The sequence below is a fragment of the Antechinus flavipes genome, chromosome 3 (genome assembly GCF_016432865.1).
Source record: "Antechinus flavipes isolate AdamAnt ecotype Samford, QLD, Australia chromosome 3, AdamAnt_v2, whole genome shotgun sequence".
Classification (NCBI taxonomy): domain Eukaryota; kingdom Metazoa; phylum Chordata; class Mammalia; order Dasyuromorphia; family Dasyuridae; genus Antechinus; species Antechinus flavipes.
Genome location: NC_067400.1, coordinates 361,325,221 through 361,342,463, shown reverse-complemented (window position 1 = coordinate 361,342,463; position 17,243 = coordinate 361,325,221). Strand labels below are relative to the sequence as shown.

The 17,243-nt window shown below is 35.6% G+C and overlaps 1 long non-coding RNA gene and 1 pseudogene across 1 annotated transcript in view; both read left to right on the top strand.

Moving 5' to 3' along the window:
* The first annotated feature begins 3,556 nt into the window (after positions 1 to 3,556).
* Positions 3,557 to 13,538, top strand: LOC127557245 (zinc finger protein 800-like; annotated as a pseudogene).
* A 1,659-nt stretch (positions 13,539 to 15,197) lies between these two features.
* The window catches only part of LOC127554361 (uncharacterized), a 245,347-nt gene continuing 243,301 nt past the window's right edge, over positions 15,198 to 17,243 (top strand). The window contains exon 1 of the long non-coding RNA XR_007951953.1: positions 15,198 to 15,494. This is a non-coding gene — a long non-coding RNA (uncharacterized LOC127554361). The remainder of the gene's footprint in view (positions 15,495 to 17,243) is intronic.

Sequence of the window (17,243 nt, the reverse complement as noted above, 5' to 3'; positions counted from 1 at the left end):
TAATGTATCTGGAGGAGTTTTTGCTGAAAACCCATTTCAACAAATGGGAGTCATGAATTATACAGTATTTCAAACTCAGAGTTTCTTAGCAAAACAGATTTCTTAGTAGTCAATGAAATGAGGCTTGGTCTGACTTCCTAAATAGAGTGATGCTGAAGTTCCTTTATACACTAATTAACCCAGGCAGTCACTGATTGCCTTTTTAATCCTTCTCACTAACATTTCAATTGGCAGGAAAACCTTTGACACAAAATGCTGCTGCTATTGCTCTGAAGGCACATTTGTCATTGCCTCCACATCTGCAGTCATTTACTTCTTCCAGTTCCAGACTTAATTGAATTTTCCAGTTGTGGGAAACATAAAAATGCTAATACTCAAGTTCTTTGATTGTCTTATTACCATAACCAGCATATGTAACCAAATAAGCAAACACAGGGTGGGACCAGACTTATGTGTTAGAAAATGGGATGTTGCCATTTAAAGGGTTGAAGGCTTTGATCGTGGTGGACCACATTTCTTATTTAGATGGTGTCAAGTTGAAATATTTCTCGAAAATTTCAAAGAGCCCATGTAGTATTAGGGAATCATAAAAGGAGATCTGTTCGGTAGATTTTCTTTGCCTTTGCCTTAACAGCTGTTGAGGCAATAATTCAATTCATTTGAAGAAATAAGAAACATCTTCCACCTCCTGTACTGTAATCCCTCTACATGGCTCCCACCCAGAATCCTCATCTTCCTTCAAGGCTTGACTCCTCAGCCTTTCTGATTCTCCTGGTGGGTAGTATTATCTTTCTCCTCAAGCTATCTGGATTTCATTTTCTTCTGTATGTTTCATGACCACCCTGAAGCATATAAATTCAAAGGAGGGAGGGACTATTTTAATTTTTTTTCTTTATAGCATCAGTTCTTTGCAGTCTTAAAGGCTTTTAGACTTAATATGCCCTTGTTGAGTTAAATTACTAAGTGTCTATTGTGTGTGTAAAAACATTGCTCAAAGACTAGGAATATTAATAAATTTTGGTTGTGTCTGATCTGTCACCTCTATCTTCATGGATGTGTTAGGAAGAAAAATAAAAAAACACAAATAATTGTCATACAAAATAATACTCAAATGAATATGAGAAATACAATGGTCTCTGGGATGTCCAGTTTGGAATTAGGGGAGGGTAGCACAATTTGGGAAAGATTTTCTTTTCTTTTCTTTTTTTTAAGAGGATAGATATGATTTTAAAAGAAAAGTGTAACTAAAAAAATTTAATAATAGCTTTTTTATTTTCAAAATACATGCAAAGATAATTTTCTACATCCATCTTTGCAAAATTTTATGTTCCAATTTTTTTCTCTCTCCTTTTCCCCTACCCCTCTCCCCTAGACAGCAAGTAATCTAATATAGGTCAAACATGTGCAATTCTTCTAAATACATTTCCACATTTATCATGCTGCACAAAAAAAATTGGATCAAAAGGAGGGGGAAAATGAAAAAGAAAAAACAATAACAAAGGTGAAAATACTATGTTGTGATCCATATATAATCCCCATGGTCCTCTCTCTGGGTGCAGATGGCTCTCTCCAGCACAAGTCTATTGGAATTTGCCTGAATCAACTCAAACCTGTTAGGTTTTCCTATTCAAATGTTTCCTTTGATACCTGGTTTGGGTTTTCTTTTAGGGGGTAGGATGGAGGGCTGGGTAAGAAGAGTGTAGAAAGAAAAATGATGCAAGATGGTAAAATTGAGTGACAAAGGAATGGAGTTTGGAAGAAGGAAAAGTTTAGAGAAGAAGAAACTTAGTTCCATGAATGAATGAAAAAATATTTATCAAGCACTTATTATATACAAAATACTGTGCTATGTTATTAGGATGCAAATGGAAGAGATAGTCCCCTTTCTCTGGAAGCTCATGTTCTAATGGATCAGTCAACTGATAAGGAAAATTTCAGCTACAAATCACATGGAACATTCCCATAATCCTTAGGGTATGGTAGCAAAGCAAATGGCAATACCTCTTTTTAAAATGTCATTTCTACTGATTAAATCCTATCAATTTCTGGTGTTGAATCACTTGATAGTTCCAAGACTTTTGGTGGCAAGAACTTATTATTTGGGGTCTCAATAGATGTGTCCCTCAAACCACCAGACTTTGGAGTTACCAGGCTATATCTCTATAAGTTGATACCTATGGAGAAATATCTACTAAAGTAGATATAGATTCTACTAAAAGAGAAATATCTACTTCGGAGGGTTTCAGATTGTCTCCATGGGGTCTGAGAGGAGATGGTGCTCACAATGATATTGGAGTAGCTAGGTAATGCAGCGCCTGGAGTCAGGAATTCAAATCCAATTCAAATCCAGCTTCAGATACTCATTAGCTGTGAGCAATCTTTTGGGCAAAGATCCAAATAAATCTGTTTGCCTCAGTTTCCTGAATTGTAAAATAGAGATAATGACAGTATCTGGCTACCTAATTTGATTGTTGGGAACATCAGTGAGATGTTTGTAAAGCACTCAACACAGGGCCTGGCAATAGTAAGCGATGTGTAAATGCTAGTTATCATTATTGCCTAACATATATTGCTTCTTATCTCTTCCTTCAGGTGTTTTGCCGAAGGGTACTTGGCCGACCTGCCTGTCCTGTGTCTGACAGCTGGTTGACAACTGGTGGGGAAGGCTACTTCCCCAGATAGCAGAATGATTGCTTCCCTAGATGATGACTGTGAGAGCGAAGTAAGACTGGTGGTTGGGGTAGGGTGGAGAATACTAACACTCCCAAGTGTTTCAGTTTTTGTGCCTAGTGGTGGAAGTTGGTCAACGGTTGCTTTGGGTGCCTATAAGGAAGGTAAGTCCCTTCTCCACAATGATTCATCCTTTCAGACTGGATTGGAAGTAAGTCTGGTGGTTTGAGGGAAACTACTATTCCCAAGACTCTTGGTTTCATTTTGTACATGTTGAGTTTTCAATACTGATAGGACATCCAGATAAAAATGTCCTTCAGGCAGTTGGTGATAAGGCATTGGAGCTCAATAGAGACATTAAGGCTGAATATATAGATTTGGGAGTCATCTACATAAAGGTGATAACTGAACACGTTGAACTGAATAGATCCTAAAGGGAAAATGCATGAAGAAAAAAAAGGGGGGGATAGAGCCTTCAGGAACACATATTTAGAGGGATGAAAAAGGAATGATAATCTAGCAAAAAGAACTGAGGATAAGTAGAAAAGCAGGAGACAGTAATATCTTGGAACCAAGGGAGATCAATAGGAATATTTCAGAGCAAAAGTTACAGAAAGGTCAAGGAGAATAAGATCTGAAATTAGATTTAACAATTGAGAGGTCACTTATTGTCTTGGAGAGAACCATTTTAGTCAAGTGGTGAAGTCAATCCAGATTTCAAGGGAATGAAGTCAAAAGAATGTGACAGGAAAGAATCTAGGATAAAGGAAAACGTGTTAATGTAGCAGGAACAGTGGTTTTAGTGGCTGCAGGAAGCTAAGGCAAAAGTAATCTGCTCTACCCAGTACCTTTGGTTTGAATGAAGATCTCATCCTAATTGGCATGAATGCAGGACAGTGACCAGAGATGTGGCAAGCATCAAAAGGATGTAATTCACCCTATTTCAAGCAGCAGATTCTGGCTGCTGCTGCGAGACCGGATAAGCTGCACCTGCCACTGTCCTGTACATGGTGGGGATTCTTTGGGAGCACAGGGGTGGCAGCATGGCCTGGCAAGCTCCTTCCTGACTCCAGATGCTGGGAGTCAGCCACTGGAGGCAATTGCAAAGAGGATCCTCCAACGTAGAAGAAAAATAGTTCACACCCACTAAAAATACCTTGAAGGGACAAGTGCTGTCAGACTAACCACCATCATCACAGATGCTGTGAACTAGTGCATTTTCTGGAATGTGGTATTACAGCAACCACTGCAGACTTCTAAATCTGACATTCAACAAATTGTTGAGTGCTTTCAATCAGTTTAAGTTTGCAAATTCAACATTCAATATCCACTTTAAAGAACAGAACCTGTTATTAAGGAACTAAACAGCTAAAAGATTTTATTAAAAGATGTGGACACAAGTTTTGAGTGTAAATTTTATTAAGAGAGGTGGACACAAGTTTTTAATGTAAATTTGAATGTAAATTTTCTCTTCAGAGACTCACCAAAATTAATTACGCATAAAAAATTCTACCCCCTTCCAAGTCTCCAGATGGATGACAACCTTCTGAAGGTAAATGATAAACAAAGCCAAGCCATAAATGATTTCCTAAAAGCTATCTATCCCAGCATGGACAAACACTAATATATTAGAAGAATCCACAGTTCAGTATTTTGGTATATTTCAAAGGCTAAAATCCAGCTAAGGTCACAGTCAAGTAATTCTCCCAATCAAACTCAAGTTCAGATATAGAAATCTAATATCAAATAGTCCAAAATAACTCCAGTTCCAGATACAGAAGTAAAAATTGTAGACTCCCCCCACCCCTCCCCACACCATAGTAATCATTGATCTTAGACAAAGTCAAACTTAGAGATTCAATCAAGAGAGAAATCTACATTATATGTTGGCCATATGAGTGGGATAAACTGAGAGAAGTATGTGGCTTCCACCTATGCCCTAATTATGATTTGAGACTTTGTAAATACAAGTTGAACTATAGCTAAAAAGCTGCAGGTGTTCAATTGGATAAACATTTCCCCTTCTGTTCTCCCCCACCTTTTAATTAGCATTTAAACACTTCTTTAAAAGGCCATGATGAGAAATCAGGAAACAGAATTCTCTCATCCAAGAATATCTGCTTATATAGCAGCTCTCTAGGGAAATTTGAATTAAGAGTTTATTATTTACTTGTATTCTTTTGTTTCTGGAATAAATTTCTGCATTTAGAGTGTTTGTCTGGACTCCCCCAGAAAATGGGAGAAAAGGTCAGAGGTGGGAGAGCTTCTGCTTTTAGGGTCTGTTTAATCTTGTGTTTTTGCAGCTTGTGCTGTGTACTTCTCTACTGACTCCTTGTTTGTTGAGAGTTGCCGTTTCTCCTCAGATTGTAATATATATATATATATATATATATATATATTTTTTTTTTTTTTACCTTGAGAGTTTCTGATTTTAATTTGGGTAAAAGTCACTGTCCCACATACATACTGAAGTGGAAAAGCACCTCAAATGGGACCGTGAAAAACATAATCTTGAATCTTTGTAGTTAGAAGTTTATTACTAGCTCTTCACTGCCTAATGCAGATGGTATTTTTAACAACCCAGATGTGCTGTCCTGAAAAACCTGAGACCTTGACAACCTGATAAACTTAAAGAAATACTGCTTATTGCTGTATGGGAATGACACCCTTAGAGTGATAACTCTGCCTCCTGTTTAGAATAGAAATTCCTTTTATTATGACAAATGTATCAAGAAACATTTTGATGTCTCTCTCTTCTTTCTATAAATATGTGGCCCTGAGACCACTCATTCGCTGACTCCCTTGTTCTGGTGGAGTGCAGTCGCTAGCTAGCAATAAACACTCTTAAATTTTCATTATTTTGGCTGCCCTATGTTTTCTCTTGCCTGGGCACTTCAATACTTATTATTTTAGATGCATGTTTACATATGGATAAATTGTGCGTGTATATATATATTATTTATATATGTATCTGAGTATATGTAGAATTGTATGCATGTTGCTCTATATAAGTATGTATAAGTACATGCATATATATATGTAAGTGTGTGTGTGTATAAATATATGTATATGTATGTGGGTCTGGGGGTGGGTGTGAATGTGTATGTGTGTATATATGTGTGTGCATATAAATGTATATGTATGTATGTATACATTCCCTCCTTGAGGGAAGTGGGGAGATTAAAGAGAAAAAAAAGAAGAAAGTAAAAAACTCAGCAGAACAAAAGAATAACCTACAAGGAAGCAAAGAAAGGAGGGAAACTTGTGAATATAATTTCTTCTACTATTATATTTCCTTTTTTAATTGGAAATTTATTATTATAGATGTTGAATCTTTCTTGATGTTCTGCTGGGCACATGACAATGTTCTGTTGTGTTTTGTTTTTCCTTTTCTGCTTTTTTTTTCTATTTTTTTTAAATAAAGAGAAAACTAAAAGATAAGAAAAGAAAAAAAAACAGTTATAATTGAAACAACACTAATTTCTAATGAACAGCCTCAGGAATCACATGCTAACTTGGAATAATTCTGATTTTGGTCACCTCTTAATTTATTGTCTTTGTAAAAAAGACTTCAACTCCAGAACCAATGTGTATGAAATAAACTGAGTGAAGACCCTTTCACAGGAATATAGCCTTAAACTATATCTTAATTATAAGCTGAGACTTTATAATAATAAGTAGAGCTATGGCCAAAAAAAAAAAAAAAAAAAATTGTATTCCTTCCCTCCTGTTTCCCATATCTCTTAATTAGCATTTAAGTACCTCTTTTAAAGGCAATTTGTTCTTTTACTTCTGGAATTGATTTCCAGGATTAGAATATAAACCCAAACTCCCCCCAAAAATGGGAGAAAAGGCCAGGCTGGGGGGTAGGAACTTCTGCAATCAGTTTATTTAATCTTGTGTTTTGCAGTTCTTACTTTGTTCTCCTTTTACTGACAAATACCTTGTCGAATGGGAGATATCCTTTTCTTGTGAGATAAAAATAAACCTCTTTTTACTTTTTCTTACTCTGAGAGGTCTGATTGTTTTTGTGGTTGATACTGTCCCACACTGTTTGGGGGTTTGTTCCACGATATTTCCTGTTTGTGAGGGTCTCTCCTGTACCAAATCCTTGGGCAGGCGCCCTCCAGAGAGTTCCTTGTGATCCTTGGACTTGACACTGAAGAGAGACACTGGGAGAAAGCAAAAAATGGGAGTAGGCTAGCAAAGATAGAGGATTAATTCAGTCCAAGAAATAAGCCAGCTGAAAAATGTTTGAAATTAGTCAGGAAAGTTGTGTAGCACAGTCTGTAATGCTGGAGAAACTGAGCAAGATAGAGATTAGAGAGGATTTAATAAATTATTAAATGGGAGAGATTTGCTGGGACCGAATGGATCCATGGCTTGGTCCCAGTGCTGAATGAGGCTGTCATCTCAAAGAATCCAGCAGCAAATGTCAGATACAAGATTCTTTTACAGAGTAACAAGAACAATGACATAAGGGGGGAGGTACCTGGATAAGAATGACCTAATGGGGGGAGGCACCTAGAATGGCATAAGGGGGAGGTACTAGAGAGGCTCCTGATATTCTAATGATGTCTAAAATGGATAAAGGTCTTTATCCTATAAACATTAAGAGAGAATGGTTACAACCTGAGGCAGAGTAACTAAACAGACAATTAGGGAAACTGGGTCAGGATATTAAAAGAGAACTGTGGCACAACAAACCCAGAAGGCAAGAACTGGTGAGGGGAGAAGAGATACTGCCAAGGAACTGGTGAGCTGTCTGGGTGACTGGAATTGGGATTGGGAGAATTTAGTCAGTTAGACTCTGTAAAAAGTTCCTATTTCCCTTTGAAACGGGAAGAACTGGTGAAGAGGGGGGAGACTATTTGAAAGAGAACTCTCCTCTGTCAAGCAACTGTTGAGCCATCTGGATAACAGGAAAATCCTAGGCAATTCAAGTCTGTAAGGATTCTCTGATTTTCCTTTGGTAAGATCAGATGAATCATCCATTAAAAGAGGATAAGATACTGTGAACCTTAAGAAAGGAAAGTAGCTAGCTCTAAACTTATTTGGTATCCTGGCAAGATAGTTCTTTAGGAAGAATGGGGATGAAATACCAAAATATATTGGGATTTAAGATTGTTGATTTGTTTAGGCAGATGCTCAGCTCACTCAGAGAAACAGTCCATCCTCAGAGGACTGGGTATAAATTCAAAGGAGCCTTCTATAGTAGGCTCCTGAACCCCCTCAGATTCCCCTCCAAGGTGGGGCTGAGAATTGGAGCTTGATTGATTTAGAAAAGCAGTTTGTGTTTGTGTGTGTGTGGTGTAAGCCTGTGTTTTGTCTTCTGAGTTTTTCTCTGTCAGCCGAATTACAAAGGAAAAGATCTGATTATTTGGGGATTTAAAAAGTGCTTGTTGTTTTTTACATAATTGAATTTATGTAAATTGCTTTTAGCTCGGGAGAGGAAGGACTAGTTCTGAAATAGTGAAAGTTTTTAACAGCCACACCAAAAAAACAAAACAAACAAACAAAAAAACCCAACAGATCAACTGATATTAAACCAATATAAAACAGCTGAAGGAAAAGATCCCACCCTCTTGGGAATTTTTCCAAGCTTCTCAGATTTGTGGAATCTATCCTGGCTAGGATCCCGTTCCTGGCTGGCCTGAATTCTTCTGGAGTTTGTGCTAGTGCCTCGATATCTTTGACATAGGCCCCTTCCCCAGCATTTCTGACATGGGGAAGGGTTAGTCCCTGGGCCACAGACCTGTAGCCAGATACCTGAGTCCAAATTTCTCCAATCCATTTCCCCCCGAGTCCTAAAGTCCGACAATCTCTTAAAGTTCTGTGAACAGACTTGAAAGAGCAGTGTTCTGCTACCTTAAATTTGGGGCTGTGTGTATTTAAATTGGAATTCTAATTCTGAAATTGTATGAAATAATTACTATTAACTAATGCATGCTAAAATTGTGAACTTGTTTATTCTGGTATAAGATTTTAGATCTACATGTGCATTGACATTGAAGTATTGTTACTAGAAATTTAAATATGTATTTGATTTAAGTTACAGATTTTTTGGTTCTCTGGTAACTTACCTAAAGAGGTCACATGTTTGTATCTCCTAATTAGATGAAATATATTTAAGCTACTTTGTTGCTTACTAAATTGTATATTGGGAATTTGTAAAAATTGTATGAGCTGTGCTTTAACATTTTGTTAGCCCAGCAGGATATGTGGTAATAAATTCTGTGAAATTTAGTTCAAAGCTATTTAGTATATTAATCGTAAAGGTTTATCTTGCTTTATTCCTTTAACAAAGACGTGAAAGCAAGAAAATTTGGCATATGGGGATATGTGTAATTGCAGAAGAAATTGTATCTGAAAGGTATGTAATATATCTAAAAATTAATAAGAAGGTATTGAGGAGGTAGCACTCCAGAGGGAGGGAGCCTAGCTCCAAAATATTTAGATTAAGTTTTAATGAAATGACACCAGTCTGGAAACTGAGATATAGTGGGGATGGATGGAAGCTTTCCCCTGGGCTCTGTTGCTTTAAGAAGAGTTAGTAGAATAATATTGGAACAAATTGTACCTAAGTATAGATTGGTAAAGACTATTGATTCTGATACAGAAATATATTTTATTTCTACGGTTTAATAAGAAATAATGGGGAAAGATTGCAAACTGAATGGCAATTCCATATACCTCGGTATCTGTCCTCATCAGGGAAAGTGGAAAGAATGAATCAGATTCTTAACAAATGAATTATTAAATTGATTTTAGAGACTAAATTGCCTTGGACCAAATGTTTGTCTATTGCTTTGTTAAAGAATCAGAATTGTTACCAGAAGTGATCTAGGACTTTCTCCATATGAGATGGTGTTTAATTTAACTTTTATTTAGGAGGGGAAAAAAAAAGAACCCCTTTTTTGAAACAAAGGATAAGTTTGTAAGAAATTATATACTGGCCAGATACTCATCTCTTTTTAGCCCTAGGAAACAAGGATTGCTGATCCAGACAACACTTTTGAATTTTCACTTTGTAGGAGATTGGGCATTAACTAAGTCCTGGAAGAAGATGAGTGAAAAGACCTTGCCAGATGTTAGAGATGAATGAGACTGCAGCCTAGAGGCTGAGAATACCAAGCTTGAAAGACTTGTGGAAGAACCTCAAGAATGGACTGTTAAGGACAATTTATAACCTCTAAAATTGACTTTGCAATTAGGAATGTTTTGGTGGGAGGTGGGAATGTTTGTGCTGAGAGGAACTTTAACAATATTGATATTATTTATATTTTATAAGAACTCCTCAAAAGGAAGAAGTTGAATTAACATTTTTTTTAGGATGAAGAAATTATTAATGTTAATTCTGATAGAGTTCTTTAATGTGAAATGAGAACAGTATATTCTATATATGTGAGTTTTAATTGGTTGTATAGAGTCATTTAAAAATTGTTCTCATTGTTTAGGGAGATTCTGAGAATAGTACCTTTGTACCTTTGAACATGGTTAATAACATATTTTGATATAGATTGTTTTATTGAGCATCTTAAGCTAAATTGATTTGTATAATGTTGAATTTAAACCCCATCTACGAAAATAAGCTGTCAATTTTCTAGGATAAATCTCTTTCTGTTATCAATGTAAGTAGTATAGTCAATACTTATTTAGCCTATGTGATCCTTGAGAGCTAAATTCACCAGAAGCTTTGATTAATGAGACTTGTTATTTGAGATCAAATCTTTGGGACTGTAGCTGCTATTATTTGGAGTTTTGAATTCAGATATGATTGTCTGATGAATTATCAAGCCAGTAATACACCATCTGAAAGGAATATGCCACAAGCTACTCAAAGGAATGTGATCCTGAATTGTTACGGGGTTGAAGTTAGTATCTGAACAAGAATTGGGAGGACAGCCTTGGCCTCCACTTAAGGTGGGATCTTTCTAATTCTGTTTCCCAGTAGTGTAAGAATCCCGCCTCATTTTTCCCAAATCTGGCTATAAGGTAGAATTGTCAACTATAAGATGAGCTAAGGATTCTTTATCCTGTACTTTCAGGCTAAGACCTGAAGGACCAGTTTTTTTATTATAATCCTGTCCGTGCTTTTTCCTCTTATAGCAAATTTTTATAATCAGGGTGAGTGTTTAGTACATGTAAGATCTTACAATTTCCTATCTGAAAATATCTGGTCATTAAGTATTTGGCCTATTCATCTATCTGTTGCTAGAACATATATCTGTTTCTTTTAGTATTTTGTTGCTATAGGCATTTTTATTTCTGAAAGTTTACCTATTCTAATTACTAGAGGGACAAATGACTCCCCACATGGGAGTTGGGGGTACAGAACCCTAATTCATATATTGAATAGGCTCATTATTAGATTCCAGGCTATGATAGAAATAATTATTAACCAGATGAAAAAGGCACTGGATTTGTTATAAAATTTAGAGAGCATATAATTAGCAGGAAAAGAGTTCTTATAAGTTTCTAGGTGGAATTCAAAATTACCCAGTAAAGGATTACCCATGAAGTGAGGCATGCTCTTAGCTGGCAGGCTAAATCCTGAAAGGGACTGAGCCCCCTGAAAGACTTAGTTTTAAGGAGAAATGGGGTCAAAAAGTATAGTGCAGTTAGGAGAGATTCCACTTGGTATGGAGGAAGGGAAAAGACACCACAGGGCAGGATGTTTTGGTGAGCTAACCCAGAGGAGAGTGGCCATGAGATGACCCATAGGTTTTATAGGAAAAATTTCCTGGGATTTCCACAGAAGAGAGATTGAACAACTTGGAGAGGGAAGTACAGTTAGACTAGGATGAACCCCAACAGAGGAAAAAGGACAAACCAGGTCCAGAGAGATTGGAAACTGAGACAAGATGGTTGGGGAATATATTAAGAATGGTAGGAGAGACCTTCAAAGGTTAATAATACCAGAAATGTATGGAATAAATTGAGTGAAGAACCTCCTATGGGAATAGAGCCTTAAACTATACCTTAATTGTGACCTGAGGTTTTATTATAATAAGTAGAGCTATAGCCAAAAAAAGTTGCAGGTGTTCTTCCCCTTCTGTTTCCCACCACCTCTTAATTAGCATTTAAGTACTTCTTTTAAAGGCAATGTGTCCTTTTATTTCTGGGATACATTTCCAGGATTAGAATGTAAACCCAGACTTCTCCCAGGACAGGCTGGGGTGTGGGAGCTTCTGCAATCAGACAGTTTAATCTTGTGTTTTGCAGTTTTTACTTGGTGTTTACAAACACCTTGTCAGATGGGAGATGCCCTTTCTTGGGAAATCATAATAAATTCCTTTTTGCTTTTTCTTACTCTGAGAGAATCTGATTGTTTCTGTGGTTGCTACACAAATGTTTGTTAGCACATTAGAAAAGTACATATGTGTGTACACACACACACACACACACACACACACACATACGGAAGAACTAAAGAAGTATATTGAAACATGAAAATCCAAACCAGTTCTCTTCTAAAGGGTATAATAAGAATGTTCCAGTAACATTGAGTAAGGAGCTGTCCAGCATGTTATAAATCATTTGCTACAAAAGTGAATGTGAGGAGGAATTTTTGTAAAATTCATAGAGGATTGAGAAGGGATTCAGTTACTCCTGATATAGCTACCAAGTGGAAGAAGAAGCCTTTGTTCCTGGATACTATTTCTCCTAAAAAAAAAAAAAAAATCTTTTAAGACTCAGAAACAAAAGCCTTCTTCAAAGGCTGAATACAATTTAACTGCATGCAAATGTCTTCTTTTCAGGAGGAAATAGTTTATAAATAATGCTCAAAGCAAGATAACTGTATAAATATGTATACATATATTGGATTTAACATATACTTTAACTACTTTAACATGTATTGAACTACCTGCCATCAGGGAGTGGGAGGGAAGGAAGGGAAAAGTTGGAACAGAAGATTTTGCAAGGGTCAATGTTGAAAAATTACCCATGTATATGTTTTGTAAATAAAAAGCTATAATAATAATAATAAATACAAATAATGCTCAGAAAACATATTTAAGTTGTCCACAAGATAATTTTTTATGGAACTAAAATGGAGGAAGGTCCTAATAATATTGCCAGCAGCATCAAAATGAAGGTAAAAGTTCAAACATCAAACTCTGGAAAATTATTACCCCTTTCTATTAACCATTTTCTACAGAATGAATTAAAAAGAACAAATCATTCAAATGAGAAAAAGAACCATATGGGTAGAAGAAAAATAAAGTTAAGCAAGATTCAGACAGCCTTAAATCAACTAGTCTTTCTGCTGAGTGATCAGTAAAAACCCAGTAAACCAAAACTTTCAGATGACTGGTTTCAAGCAGGCTTATTATAATCATTATAAATGCAATTTTTTTCCAAACAAAACTTGATAAACACATTAAATTTCACACAGATGGAAATAACATTAATGTTAAGTTTTGTAAGTCACTTTGCACTTATGATATGCTTTGGAAATGTGATATGTTAAGGCACATAACTGTGGTTCACAAAAAGTCATCACATTATCTTGGAAAAATCACAGCCAGTTTGTAGATCAGAGCCATAAAAAAGCCCACTGATTTTGTTCTAAATAAAATAGCAAAAAGAGGCTCTCCAAGGGATGAAGCAAAACAAAAGCATTCAAATCACGATAGAACTCTTAATTCTCCCAACAAAAAGCATAGGGTAGCCAATATAGGCATTGAAATAAAAATCACAAAAAATCTTTTCTTTTCACAGATGCAATAAGTGTAAAAAGGTATTTGCAAAGAATGTCTTACCTTGAACATCAGGAGAAAACTCATAAGGCAAATATTTCTAATTCACCTCAAAAAAGGAAATAAATCAAAGGCTGAAATATAAAATTTAAGGCTCTTATCTGATAACTTCAAGTGATTTACAGGAAGGTTTGGAGTTAATTTATGTGGAAAAATTTTATATTGGTGTTAGAACCACTAAAACTCCAAATTGTATTACAAAGAAAAAATATTTTCACAAATACTCAACTGTTACTGCTGTTTTCTAAATTAATAATCATTTCATTACATATTTCTAAGGCTACTGCCACTTTCAACACTCTCAAGCATCTATGATGTTAACCTTATTCTACCTACATCATAGTTTTTCTTACCTTGTACATTTATTCTACAAGAACCCTTAAAGACCAGGAGCTTTAGGCAGTCAACAACCTGAGAGAATATTTCTGCTGGTGGAGTTATTTGACAAAAGTTCTACCACTTTATTTAGCAAGATTTTCATCCAGATTGTGTGCATGGTTTCAAAATTTACTCCAGTATGCTAAGAATAGTCTATTAAAACAGAAAAACTTAAGTCTGCTGAACTTTTCCTTACATCAACTCATCTCAAGTTGATTTTCTAGTGTAATTTGAGTTTTGTTGTACTAAAAAGTTCCAGTTCATTTTCATTCATGATTCATAGTAACACCTTTAATTTATAAATATCTGTGGTTTATATGAAAAGAAAATATCCCCCCTATTTTAACTTTAAATTTTATATACAAGTACTTTAATGATAAATGTTGAGGTTCAAAAGGGACCCCAAAAGGTTGAAGTTGTAGTCTCAAAAGAATTTGCAGGCTTGAACCCATCTCCAAGTCAAGGGGCAAAGTTTATTGTAATTGTAATGCCGATCAAAGCAGGCTAAATTCCAAAAGAATTTAGCAAAGAACCAGGAGAAAGAAGATAAATTTATAGGATAAAGTTAGAGAGACCAGACTTTTCATGTTACTTATTTGCTAATTTTATGGCTTACAGATAGGTTTGAGGGATGGTCTATTCACTATTATCTCAGGAACTTGGTTATCACTGACAAGCAGATTATTTAACTGACAGTCAGCAGTGTTTGTATGACTATCCTAAATCCAGAAGATTTTAGAATCATTGGCAGGCATATTGTTAGAACAATAACACACTAAAGTCAAAGAACCTTAGGATTACTGCTATATCTTTCCTAAAGTCTAGCAGAGACTTTCAGAGACCTAGCAGAGGTCTTCAAACTTTTTAAAGAGGGGGCCAGTTCACTGTCCCTCAGACTGTTGGAGGGCCAGACTATAGTAAAAACAAAAACTTTGTTTTGTGGGCTTTTAAATAAAGAAACTTCATAGCCCTGGGTGAGGGGGATAATCATCCTCAGCTGCCACATCTGGCCCGCTGGCCGTAGTTTGAGGACCCTTGCAGGGAAGGAATATATAACTATATTAATATATTCTTGAGGCCAGGAGACCTTAGGATCATTGATAGATTGTTAGAACAATAGCATTCTAAAGTCACAGGTCCCCTAGATTTCCCCTAGAAGCTGTACCCCATCAATACATACAACTTAATTTTTTCAACTTCTATTTTTTTTAAATGAGCAGCACAATTACTGATGTCAATATAAAAGTAACAAATATCTTACTGTTATTTTATATTTACAGATAATCCACACATATCACTTCTTATATTACTTTTATTTCTTTGAATTTTGCTACTTAAACAGCCATTTTTTTAAATTTTTAATTTTTTATTTAATGATTACTTTATATTGACAACATTATCCCTTGCACTCGTTTCTTTTCCGATTTTTTTCCCCTCCCTCCCTCCACCCCCTCCCCTAGATGGCAAGCAGTCCTTTATATGTTGGATATGTTGCAGTATATCCTAGATACAATATATGTTTGCAGAACCGAACAGTTCTCTTGTTGCATAGGGAGAATTGGATTCAGAAGGTATAAATAACCCGGGAAGAAAAACAAAAATGCAGATAGTTCACATTCGTTTCCCAGTGTTCTTTCTTTGGGTATAGCTGCTTTTGTCCGTCATTTATCAATTGAAACTCAGGTCTCTTTGTCAAAGAAATCCACTTCCATCAAAATATGTCCTCATACAATATCGTTGTCGAAGTATATAATGATCTCCTGGTTCTGCTCATTTCACTTAGCATCAGTTTATGTAAGTCTCGCCAGTCCTCTCTGTATTCATCCTGCTGGTCATTTCTTACAGAACAATAATATTCCATAACATTCATATACCACAATTTACCCAGCCATTCTCCAATTGATGGGCATCCATTCATTTTCCAGTTTCTAGCCACTACAAATAGAACAGCCATTTTTTTAATGGTAAAGAACTAGAAATTAAGTGGATGCCCATCAGTTGGTAATGGCTGAATAAGTTATGGTATATTAATGTAATGGAATATTATTTTCCAATAAACCTATTGACAAATTTCTTGGTAGCTTTCCATATACCAACATTTTGTACTTTTTAGGAAAAACAATTTTTTTAATAAATTTATGTCAAAATATCCTAATTTTAAAAAGTTCAAGAGAAAACATACCATGTTTTTATAATAGGTTCATATTTGTTTAGGAGGGACCTTGCTTCTATTTCCTTTTTGTATAAAATCTAAAAATGTTGAAGATCACAAGATCAAAAGAATAAAATGCTTCTGTGGATAGAAAAGCATTTAATATTTCTAATGCTTTGCACTAATATATACTGTGAAAAAAATAGAAAGTCTAATTATTGTTAGAAATGTACATTCTTTTGTTTGGACAAAGAGGCTTTATATGATGAAAATAAACAAGGCTCAAAATCAAATAGCAGATTCCATTCATGAAGTGGCTCTTGAAGCAGAAACAAAGAAATTCAAAAGGCAAAAAAACTAAGCCTAGGGCTTTCACTAGAGAGATGGGTGGATGTGGATATGGGTCTGACTCACAACAGAGCTGAAATTGCTATTGAGGAAAAAAGAACAGAGCTTCCCTCTCTGTGAAGAATGAAATTGCAATTCACTATAAAACCAGCAGATGGAAACGTAGGAGTAAAAATAGATCAGTAGAAGATACCCACAGCATGTAATACAGGAAAGAAAGGCATATATCCCTAGGAGTTAAAAGTCACTTTGAGCCTACTTTTACATGGAGTCCTGACCACTCATGGTCCCTCCCCACTTGTGGCATAGGCTATGTGGAGGACTCTGTTTTGGGGGACATGGGGACCTGCACAAACATTTTGGGCAAGTCATTTAATACAGTTTACCTTAATAACAAACCGCTTTATTATCTTTGCCAAGAAAACTTCAAATGGGATCAAAAGAGTTGGACATGACTGAAGTGACTGAACTACAAATATATATATGTTTATTTTGTGGTGGCAAAAAACTAGAAACTCAAGAAAATGCCACCAATTGAAGAACAGTTGAATAAGTTGTGCATATAAGTGTGATAAAATGCCACTATGACTTAAGAAATGAAAAACTGGCGATTTTAAAGAAATGTGGGAAAACATTAAATGATGCTTAGTGAAGTAAGTACCACAAGAATTAATTGATTTTTTTTGGAGTGTTTCAATTTATTGAACACTCTGTTACTATCTTCATTTGCTTCTAGAACTTATGTACTTAAACTGCTTAACTTTTTCTATCTCTCTTTTTTTTTTATTAAAGCTTTTTATTTTCAAAACATATGTATGGATAATTTTCAACATTTTCAATATTTACCTTGCAAAACCTTGTGTTCCAAATTTTTTCCCTCCCTTCCTCCCATCCCTGAATAGCAAGTAATCCAATTTATGTTAAATATGTGC